We start from the raw sequence: 11,127 nt of genomic DNA on the forward strand, positions 1-11,127 counted from the left end.
CTGATTTTTGGAGCAAGAAACTTTGAACATATGTATACCTCTTAAAGTTTAAGGGGCACCCTGTCAATAAGCAGAGGCATCAATTTTCAAAATAAAATATTTCCTTCTCATATATTTGAAATGCTATTGCCGAACAAAAATATGACCATGAAGTTTTGTTCCCAAGCTGGTAGAATTCACTATGTTTATAAAGTCGTTTCCTGGGGTTTATCATTGTGATATATCTCAGCTGGTTCAGTTGTTGGTTGTTATCAATTTAGCAACACATCTACAGTGGATTGCTCTCTGGGTGTAGCTGTGAGACAAGCTGGTACCTGAGGCTGACGAAAAGAGTTCCTTCTGAGCATGAAGCATGGGGAGAGAGACAGAGAACCATTTGCAGATATTGGTTAAATCAGGGGCAGTCCCACCATGTTAGGGATCAGTGCACTGAGACTTGAGTCATGGACTCAGTCAGCCCATTGGATATGCTTCCTGAAACCTGCAAATGACAGTAACTTTTCCCGAAACTGACTGGTGCAAAACGTAGCTCTTGGAACTGCCAAGTTGCAGGCTAGGGCTGATACTAAAAGTGGCTTATATAGAGACCCACATAATTTAGTCACATCTGGTTTCTATCCCCTTCTGGAATGTTGGGTTTATTTTGACACAGGTCATACATTCATGATGATACGATTCTTGCTAAATGTTAGTTTTATTGCTGTGAAAAAAATGCCAGACCAAAGCAACCTAAAGAAGGGCTTGGCTTTCAGTTTGAGAGGCAAGGAATGCAGGACACTGGGAGAATACAGCTGATGTCACAGTTGCTTCTGCAGTGAGGAAGCAGAAGGCTCTGAATGTCTCTATTCATCTTGCTCCCTGCCTTTCATGAAGTTAGGGTCCTCAGCTCATGGAAAGGTACTACACACATTCAGGATACAGCATCTCACCTCCATGACTCAAGTTCACACTTGACTATGCAGGGAGTTCCAGCCAGTCTGTGCTGTGTGAGACCCAGTCTTTGTTGTTGTTCTTTTGTCTTATTTTTTTTCTTTTATTGGATATTTTCTTTATTTACATTTCAAATGTCATCCCCTCTCCAGGTCTCCCCTCTGGAAACCCCCTATTCTGTCCTCCTTCCCCCTGCCTCTATGAGGGTGTTCTCCCACCCACCTACCCATTCCTGCCTTCTGTCCCTGGCATTCCCCTACACTGGGGCATCAAGCCTTCACAGGACCAAGGGCTGCTCCTCCCACTGAAGTCCAACAAGGCCATCCTCTACCACATATGTGGCTGGAGTCATGGATTCTTCCATGTGTACTCTTTGTCTGGTGGTTCAGTCCCTGGGAGCTCCAGGGGGTCCGGCCAGTTGACATTGTTGCTCTTCTCACAGGGCTACAAACTCCCTCAGCTCCTTTAGTCCCTTCTCCATCTCCTCCATCGAGGACCGTTGCACTCACTCCAACAGTTGGCGGCAAGCATCTGCCTCTGTATTTGCCAGGCTCTGTAGGGCCTCTCAGGAGGCAGCCATATCAGGCTTCTGTAAGGAAGCACTTCTCAGGATCCTCAATAACATCCAAGTTTGGCGACTGCATATGGGATGGATCCCCAGGTGGGGCAGTCTCTGGGCGGCCTTTCCTTCAGTCTCTGCTCCACACTTTGTCTCCATATTTCCTCCTGTATTTTGTTTCCCCTTCTAAGAAGCACTGAAGCATCCACACTTTGGTCTTCCTTCTTCTTGAGCTTCATATGGTCTGTGAATTGCATTGGGTATTCTGAACTTTTGGGCTAATATTCACTTATCAGTGAGTGCATACCATGTGTGTGTTCATTTGTGACTGGGTTACCACACTCAGGATGATATTTTCAAGTTCCATCCATTTGCCTGCAAATTTCATGACTTCATTATTTTTAATAGCTGAGTAGTACTCCATTGTGTAAATGTACCACATTTACTGTATCCATTCCTCTGTTGAGGGAATATGGGTTCTTTCCAGCTTCTGGCTAATATAAATAAGGCTGCTATGAACATGGTGGAGCATATGTCCTTATTACTTGTTGGAGCATCTTCTGGGTATATGCCCAGGAGTGGTATAGCTGGGTCCTCAGATAGTACTATGTCCAATTTTCTGAGTAATTGCCAGACTGATTTCCAGTGTGGTTGTATCAGCTTTCAATCCCACCAGCAATGGAGGAGTGTTCCTCTTTCTCCACATCCTCACCAGCATCTGCTGACACCTGAATTTTTGATCTTAGCCATTCTGACTGGTGTGAGGTGGAATCTAGGGATTGTTTTGATTTGCATTTCCCTGATGACTTAGGAGGTTGAACATTTCTTTAGGTGCTTCTCGGCCATTTGAGTTTCCTCAGTTGAGAATTCTCTGTTTAGCTCTGTTCCTCATTTTAATAGGGTTATTTGGTTCTCTGGAGTGTTAAGAAACAAACAATAACCTCAAAAAGACAACTACTTTGTGAAAATAGAAAAAAAAAACTGCTGGGAAAATGTTTAGCTTTCAGAGACACTCGGGAGTAAAATAAGGGCTTTTGTAAGTACATGATCTCACATGGTACAGTGACCCCTTCCTTTTTCCTTTGGTTTTGGTAATGAATGTCAGCAAACTATTAGAAGGTCCATCCATTCTAAAACAACTACAAACCCAGACCAAGAGAAAATAGCTTTTGAGAGTTTTTAGTACTCTCACGCAATAGTAACACCATGGAGTGTGAAAGAGAGGATAGATCCCTGTGACCCACTAGCACACAAACAACAACAACAACAAACAAACATAAAAACAACTTTATTTCATTTCCTTTAATCAAAAATTTCAAAATTGTAGATTAAGAGTACTGTGAATTGTCCCATCTCCATATGAAGATACAATGGCTCAAAAAAAATTGGGTGAGATGAGCCTATCTAACCAACCCACCTCTTCCTTTATATTGTGGTCAACATAAGAATAGGAAGCTGGGGTCTGGCCCAAACATCGCCTATTGCAATTCACCGAGGCTTCTTCCCAGGCAGTTCTCACTTTGTATCAATACTAGATATCAGCTTGTGATGTTTGGAATGTTTCAGAATCTTTCGCTGTTTGGTCCTAGGCAATTTTAAAAAGCGTGTCTTTGGCAGACACACTGAGCTGTGTTGTGTATGACGGGCAGAGCTGGAGGATCAAGTAAAAAGTGACCTTCATTTTCGAGCTGAGAAAACCAAGGTTCAAACCAAGCCTTCAAAGCTGTCTGGCTCCTTGGGAGCAGTTTTGACGCTGGGTAACTTATGGGTTCCATAAGGGTTATGTTCTGATTTTAATTCTGTCCCTTTCATACACCAACTTTGCCCATCATCACAATAAGAGTACCAAAATCTGTGTTAAGAACCACAGATTCTTAATTTCCTGATGAGAAGGGCATCTTCTGGGTAACTTATTTAAGAGAGAAGAATCTTTCTTGGAGGTTCCTAAGAGATATCCCATTCCTGACTAGCCAGAAGATGATTATGTGGGCTTTCTAAAAACACTCACTGGCAGGTAAAGTGAGATAAACCAGTTATAATTGACTGAGAGACAGGCCAGCCTTGCTCCCTCCTATGCAAGAAGGATGCTTTGAAAATAGAATAGAATCTTTGGCACTTTGCAAAGGACAAAAGCCCTGAGCACCAGCTAAAGGTCACAGGGGGTGACATTTGAGAAGCCTACTGGGAATTGCCAGTTGTCTGCTGGTCTACAGTAGATGCGCCCTTTTCTTCCCAGTGTGCCTCACATCTCCCTTCCTTCTTCACTCCAAGCTGCTCATGGAAGTCTGTATTGCTCTGTCTCCTGCGTTCAAGGCATCACACTAATGATGCTTAACTTTTGGAGTGTGTCTATTTTAATTATATAGAATTGTTACTTGCGTCAGTTTTATTTTATAAACCAGTCTCTAAACAAAACTATATAGCTCAATATCATGTACTTCTTTTTTTTTTAGCCCTGACAATCAATAATATTCTAAAGAAAAAAGATACTTCCACTGAGTTGTTGGCAATTAAATATGTTAAATATCTGTGATACATGAGTTTTTCTTAATTTTTTTGTTTGCTCAAAATGTTGTTGCATTTATTATTACTATTATCTTAATTATTTTCCTCTGATTGTTTCATTCTGTGAGCATTAATATATTTTTTCTACTAGTAGGAGGTCTTCTATCTTAAATAGCATTTTTCTTTATAATTCTTTGCCCCAAAGTCCATACTGGTTCCATCATGGTAACTGAGAAACTCAGTATCTCACACACTACTGATGTGAACATTATCCATAGCTCTGAAGGACTCTGATGCTAATCGTTGTTGCTTATGCTGTGCGTGGGAAGGAATGTCCCTAGGGAGGCAGAATGAGTACTTTCTACTATAGCCTTCATGGGCCAGTCCTTTCACTGACTGGAAACATCACAAGAAAGCAAAATAAAATCCAAAGGCCAGCTGTGGCCTGAACTGAAACAGCCACTGCTTTGGCACGTTGTTTCTAACTCTCATTTTCACCTCTTCAATGCTAAGAGAAAGAGGAAGGAAAAAACAATGTCTCTCAACTTACTGTGTAACAGTCTGCAGTCCCGAAAGCTGCTTTTCAGAGACTTCTTATTTTTTATGTTTGGTGGGGATGGGGTTGTTGAACTGCTCCGCATGTATAGAAAAGTACATATGTGCAAGTGGGTTTTCTCATGCTGAGTAAAGCCGTGGTATCCACAGCCGGATTAGAAATTTATGAAAGCAGCTTCCAAATAAAGACACAGAAGAGTACTAACATTAAGATGTGGGTACTCTTGAGGTTTTGATGGGGAGTTATTTTTAAGAGTCTAATTGGGACACAGTTCACATACAATAGATTAGGCATGTTTGAGTCTACAGATGATGGGTGTTGGCAGATGCCTCTATGACCACTTCCTCATCAGGATGGCAAACATATCCACCATCTTAGCATGGGTCTTCCTGTGCAGTTGCAGGCCCTCCTTCTGTCCCCCTTCCTGTTCCCAGGAAATTACCCCCCTGGATTTTTTTTTTTTTAGATTTTTACATAGAGTGATATACAATGTTGCTTTTTCATTTAGCTTCACTTGCATAATTAGAGATTCTTAAATGTTGTGTGTAAAAAAAAATTTTATTTCTGAATAGTATTCCATTATATTGCCATATGTGTTTGTTCCTTTATTGTTATTAATATACAATTTAAGATTTCTAGTTCAAACTTATGGAGACCTAGCTTAGCTGGTCTTGAACTTGCAGATTCACTTGCCTCTCCATCCCAAGTACAGAGATTAAAGGAATTTTATTCTTTATGGGAATGTCAAAGTTATAGTTTATCCACATCTTTATCTATAATTGATACGGTTAGTGTTTTTAACATTAGTGTTTCTAGTGAATATAGTAATTTAGCTATGGGTTCAGTTAATATAACTTACTTTCCTGTAGTAGTTGTCTCTGAGCTTACTGCCTCTGTCTGCTAACCTAGGTCTAGTACAGGGACACTTCCAGCCTCCGTACAATCTTACCTAAGCCTAATGCTTCAGTCTCTGTGACTTCCTGATGAATAAGTTCACCCTTTCTAGCCCTTTAAGAATGCAGGCTGGCTGCTTCAACTCAGCTGCTCTGGCTCAAACTCCTTTCCATGCTGACTGATTCTAACGGCCTTCTCCTGCTTGGCTTCTGACTGAATTGTTCTGCTTGGCCTCAAACTAACTTTGGCAATCTGTTCTAATCTTCTACCTCCTTCTCATTCTCTGACTAACTCTGTCTTCTCCTGTGTCTACTTGTTCTCTCTTCAGCCTGTCTCTCTAAAACTTCCTCCTGCTCTCTAAACTGCCCTCTCTAAAGTAGCTTCCTTTTCCTCTCTCTCCTCTGACTTGTTTCATCCTGAGAAGAAAAATACTGCAAAGGAATCTGACAGTTAACATTGTTATGAAAGGTACCAGAATACATTTAAAATTAACATATGTAAAATACATTTATCATTAAAATGCTATATACTATAAAACTTCAAAAAATATATGTGAAGTATATATGAAACATAATAACTGTTTAATACCATTCAATATGATTCAATTTTTAAAATATTGAATATGGTTCCATTATTTAAGCAATTCCAGCCTTCATTTTTCTCACACTACAACACTGAGAATGTGTAAGGTCATAGACTGCTGGGGGGAATCTCTCGAAGATGCTCTGCCAGGCTTGTGAGGAGTTATGCAGAATGAAACACTCACTTGAGCATTGTGAACCACAGATGTTTTGTTTTTCTGCTCTATTTTCATAAGAAAATAGAAAAAAATTGGCAATTGGAGATCTTTATAAAGAGTCCATCAATTATTTTCTATTGTAGATGTCTTTACTTTTTTTTTAACTTTAAGTAAAATAGCATCGATGTCTCTTCTGTAGGCTAGCGCAACAAATATAAGAGGATATGGAAATGTGCCTTCTGTGAGTTAGTCTCTGTATCTGTAGAACATAATATTTTATGTGAAATGCAGTTGTTGCAATTGAGCTCAACAACACACCATTTTATACATATGGGGGATTAAGCAGCAGACACAAAATCTCCTATCAGTGGACCTGGAGTCTCTAGGGCTTTAGTGTCTAACTTGTTGATGGCTAGAAGATAACCTTTAACAATCAATTATGCTCACTGGGATTTTCTATGATGAACAATGTAAACATTTGACCTGGAAACCACTGGAAGAATTCGAGCCCAAGAAAAGACTAACAAGAAGGAAAAGTCCCCTTACTTTTAAACCAAGTGTAGATTTCTCAGACACAGCTGTGAAAGCATTGACTCTAGAACTGTTCTGTTTCACTAACATGGGCATCTTTTCTATCAGGAAAACCTTTTTAAAGAATGCTTCTCTTTCAAACTTAAAAGAGAAACTTCAACAGTTCTCTCACAAAGTAACGGGGGAAAAACCCTATGAGCTGTACATCCTAGATCCATGCCTTAACTAAATGACCTTGGGCAGTTAATTTTGTCTTCACTGCTTTGTGTCTTTCAACTTCTGCATAAATCAGAGGCTCTGGCAGTTTCTATCTCAAATGATTTATTTATAAAATGAGAAAACCATCATTTTCTCCAAGTCATTTGTCAGAATCACATGAGCATCGTTGCTGAACCAGGGCAAAGTCTAATACGTTAGCCACTTGATTTTCTATTCCAAGAACAGCCCTGAGTCTTGAGTTGAGCCACGAAGAAACTTGTGCAGTCAGTATGCAGCTTCAGGTAGCATCTAGAATTAAAAGGTTGGTTTTGATCTCTCATCAGATTGTATCTTCCTAACATGAAAAGTGCCCAGAGTTGTAGCCTGTCCGAAGCTGATTGCCGTCTTGGTTGAGTGCTATCTATGTAGCACAGAAATGCTCAGCAGGTCAGCAAAGTTTTGCTTGTCTCCTCACTGAGAATCAGTAAAGCGAGGGGTGACCCTTTAGGAGAAACTGATGCTAAGTGGGTGGCAGGGGCTTAAGAAGAACTGATCAGATTCAGTTTTAATTCACTTTATTTCCCATTGCTGATTTCATTACTGGGCTTGGGAAAGGAATGTCTACAAAATCTCAGGGTTTCACCCTGTTCACAAAATCTCCAGGCTGGCCAGGAGTTGCAGATAATTGCATGGTTTTCTTCACTGTGGAAATCCTCTACATTTGTCTAACCATCTCTGAGGCCACTTCGTAAGTTTCTTTGCTGTCATGCAGCTCTCTCCCGTTTCTGCCTTACCTTTTCAATTTTCCTCTCACAAACATGTGACTCCGACAAAAAAAAGATGATCAGAAACAACCAATTTACCTGTTCATCTTTTATGGCTCTGCATTCCTTTTTACATACTTCAAAAATAAATACTTTGCCCTTGTTCCTCAATCACCCTTGAAGATTGATGGCCCGCACTGCTGAATATTTATAGACTTTAAATGGTCTTCAGGTTGCTGAGGGCATTTCAAAAGGAGAGATACAAAGACATTTTAAATATCAGTAGCGATGAAATCAGTGGATAATTCCCAATAGTGAACGCTCTCGGGGAAGAAAATTGCTTTGGTGCTTCCTTTTAAAACGTTTGCTAAATGTTGAGTCAGGTGAGGTTGTAAGTGTACTTCATATATGTTTACAGTCTTAAGAGCTCTCAAATGTTTTAAAGGAAAATAAAAATGAGAAGACAGAGGCAGAGAAAATCGGCATGTAGCACTATGGGAAGAAACACTTGCTGGGAAAACATGGGGAAATTTGACAGGCTTCCAAACTCAGAAAACATCAATATGCACTTTTTTTTAAATGCTGCAAAAGGCAGTTGTATTTAAATATTTCTAACACACATAAAGGCAGACCAGAAGCCAGCATGTCAGGAGCCTGAATACTTTCGAAAGCCTTTTATCTTCTAATTTTAAGATACACTTTTACTCTATTATTTTAGTTTACAGGAATTTTAGGATTCAGTTTCAACTTTAAATCTTACACCTTCGATAGATCCTCCTTAAACTGCACTTATGCCTCGTATGGATGTCATTTTGCTATAAGCCACTGAATAGCCAGGAATCACAAACGCCCCAACCTTTTGCTCCTGCCGTGTGGGTGCAGGCACTCTTTAATAATTCAGTGGCTTTCTGTAACGATGACATCATACTGATGAGCTCGTCAGAAAACATCCACAATACCGAGCAAAACTCAAAGAGACTAGCAGGGCATAATAGAGCAATAAAAATAAACCCTAACTGCTCAAAATGTTTTGCTTTTTCGTATGCTTATGCATATTTCTTAAATTATAGTGACAGCTTTTCCTTTCTTTTGTTGGAATACATGACAGCTAGTCATATTCTGGAGCAGGTGCAAGACAGAAATGCTCTCCTATTCAAATCAAGAGCATCAGTATTCCATGTGCAGTGATGGGCAGGCCTCCATCATTTTGCATAAGCTATCTCTCGGGACAGCTATCACCAGAACCCTGTTACTACACTATCAATTTATTCTCACCTCAGTTACTCTTCAAGGCTGTCTGTCAGCTGAAAGGCACGTTACTCTTTTAGGTCCTCTGATAAGGAATAAAAGAAAGTGAAACCTAATAGGAACAAAGTTATTAATAATTTTAACCTAGTTATTAATTTATAATAATTATAATTTTAACAAAGTTATTAATAATTTTAACCTAAAAATAAAATCTAATACTTAATATGGCATTTTGCATTTTTGAACAATGACATAGAAGTATTAAATCTGACAATGTAAAATAACATTGAAAAACTGACTAGAAGGCAAAAAGTGATTTTCATATGTGTATACATATGGCAGATTGTAAAATGAATCAAGGCCAGACATAAAGAAGCTAATTTTTAAACGTCTACTACAATCAAAATAAAAGTTCCCACTGTGGTTCATATACTTTATTCCTTTTGGTGTTTTGTTTCTCAGATTATAATGAGTCAAAAGTCATGTTCAGGGTCTGGAGAGATGGCTCAGCGGTTAAGAGTGCTGGCTGCTCTTCTAGAGGACCTGAGTTCAATTCCTAGCACCCACATGATGCTCTCTTTGAAGATGAACAGGCAGCAGAGCACTCATACATAAAACAAACTGTATTTTAAAAGTCATGTTTAAGTTGCATAATTAAAGAATGATTTTGACAGTTTATTGAAGGTGACATAACTTATACCAGATAGCATACTCATTTTGAATGAAAATATTTACTTGGAAAATTTTTATAATGAAAGGACAGAGAAATTTGAATTCCCCAAAAGACATATATTAATGAGATTTTGAAAGGTATATGAAAATGACCATATGAAGAGAATTAACTTCAAAAGGATATGCTTTTAACATCCTAAAAGTTAACATATTTTATGACTTCTTAAAAAATATATTTAAGGGCTAGAGAGATGGCTCAGTGGTTAAGAGCACCGACTGCTCTTCCAAAGGTCCTGAGTTCAAATCCCAGCAACCACATGGTGGCTCACAACCATCCGTAATGAGATCTGATGTCCTCTTCTGGTGCATCTGAAGACAGCTGCAGTGTACTTGGATATAGTAATAAATAAATCTTAAATATATATATATATTTATATATTATATATATATATATATAAATATATATATATTTAAGCCTTGCAAGAATAATTTTATAAATGCACAAAACTGAATAATCCTTTTATTTATTCTTCTTTTTTTTCTCCATATCAATAACCTTACCTTTGCCTAGGATTTTGAGGAAAAAAAGCACTCATTTGTGGCAAACTGAATGAAGCCTCACTTACCTGGACTCCACTCACCACATTTCCAAATGAGGACTGAGGCCACTTGGTTTATACGACTGGCACAGACTCCAAGAATGCTTCTGGGCCCCACAAATAGGTAGCAGATGTTCAGCTTGGTCTTCATGTGGGTGCCCAACAACTGGATCAGGGGCTGCCTCTGACTCTTGCCTGCCTATGGATCCTATTCCCCTAACTGTGCTGCCTTGCCTGGCCTCAGGGGGAGAGGATGCTCCTAGTCCTGCAAGTGACTTGATATACCAGGGTGAGTTGGTTGGTGGGAACCTCCCCCTTCTCAAAAGAAGAGAGGGGGCGAGGGGACTGGAGGTGGGGGTTGGCTGTGACCAGGATGGAAAGTGAATAAATAAATAAATGGAAAAACTTCCCCCAAAGGAGCTATAGACTAGCCGAGAGCCCTATGATATTTTTTGACAGTGAAGATTGGGATTCATTCTGTGACGTCAGACATCAGAGTACAGTAGTGCAAAGAATGAGACAATGGAGAGGCTACTTCAGTTGACTAGATGGCTTCTTACTCAGTAGGGTAGAGTAAGTCCCAGGATTCTGGCTGAAATTTTTACTTATATTCATGTTACATGCTTCAGTCAGTCAAACAATATCCAAGTTTCTGCCTGTGCCTGCTATAATTTGAATCTTGAATATATAAAGTGGGGTTACCAGACTATACAGCATCTGAAAGGTGGTAGAATTCATACAAGGTGGGGCTTCATGCAAGGCCCTTTAGCTTCTTGGGTACTTTCTCTAGCTTCTCCATTGGGAGCCCTGTGATACATCCAATAGCTGACTGTGAACATCCACTCCTGTGTTTACTAGGCCCCGGCATCGTCTCACAAGAGACAGCTATATTTGGGTCCTTTCAGCAAAATCTTGCTAGTGTATGCAATGGT

Source organism: Mus caroli, chromosome 5, assembly GCF_900094665.2.
Source record: "Mus caroli chromosome 5, CAROLI_EIJ_v1.1, whole genome shotgun sequence".
Taxonomy (NCBI): domain Eukaryota; kingdom Metazoa; phylum Chordata; class Mammalia; order Rodentia; family Muridae; genus Mus; species Mus caroli.